A 1,168-nucleotide genomic window follows, 5' to 3' on the forward strand; every position below is an offset into this window, starting at 1 on the left:
TCTGTGGCCATGTCACTGCCTCTGGGCCCAGGAGTCCCTGGGTCTTGCCATACTGCTGGCCATCCAGGTCTCCACCCAGGTTCATGGGGGTCTATTGAATGTGGTCGGGCTTAGCTCACAACTTCATTGCTGTTTTTTTCCCCTTTTCCTATCATCAGTGACCAACGTGGTCACCAGCCAGACCATATGCCTGCTCATATCTCAGTCTTGGAAGGGGGTTTGCTCTGAGTGGTCCCGACCACTTGCCTTGATGGCTCCTGGGCAAACAACTTACTTGTTCAATCAGACTGTCATTATTGTTTCTGAGTTTTCCTACTGGTCTTTCTTTCATGAAGTATCTTCTGTTCTTCTAGCCACTTCAGGCTGGTCTACTCGTCCTTTCCAGTGGAAATTTCCTACCTCAGTCGGTTATGGATGGGGTTCTGGATTCCACCTATAGTCTTGTGCTATGTAAAGGCTCCACAGGAAGCCTCTTTCACTGGGCAACTTCTAGCCCCCTTTAAGGTATTCCAATCAGTTATAGGCTCAAGAAGGACTTACAAGCTTTCTGTAGTGATGATTCTGGCTATTCCTTTCTCCCTCCCTCCCTCAAGTGTCTATTTTACAAAGGTAGGCAAGAGAAACCCCTTCAAACCATGCCTCTATCCCTGTATCCCAGAGCTCTTTTGTTCCAAGGTGGTGCATACCTCACCATTGACCTCTGTCCCACTTAGCCATGCGAACCTGCCTAACTGTCACTGTTCTCCCATAAACCTTGTTCTTCCAATCCCCTCCAACTTCTTGTGTATTGTCCCTCCCCCCACTCCCCACCCACCCAAGCTATCCTGTGTCTATTCCTTACCCTGTGCTCTATCTTCTTCTCCCTCCCTACCCTCCTCTCATCCCATATATCCTGGTGATCAGCAAATATATATATATAATTTTTTTTTTATTCTCCTTTTAGTGTCAGTTTTTTTTTCTTACTTTTTGGTAATAAATATGATCCTCTGCAGTATTTCTCCTTTTATGACTGAATAATTTCATTCAGCATAATGTCCTCAAGGTTCATGCACATTATGTGGTGGCTTGCAGCTTCCTTGTTGTTCTCAAGGTAGCATAATATTCCATTGTGTGTATGTACCATAGTTTGTTTATCCATTCTTCAATTGATGGGCACTTAGGCTGTCTC

Source organism: Chrysochloris asiatica, unplaced genomic scaffold, assembly GCF_000296735.1.
Source record: "Chrysochloris asiatica unplaced genomic scaffold, ChrAsi1.0 scaffold00134, whole genome shotgun sequence".
Lineage (NCBI taxonomy): Eukaryota > Metazoa > Chordata > Mammalia > Afrosoricida > Chrysochloridae > Chrysochloris > Chrysochloris asiatica.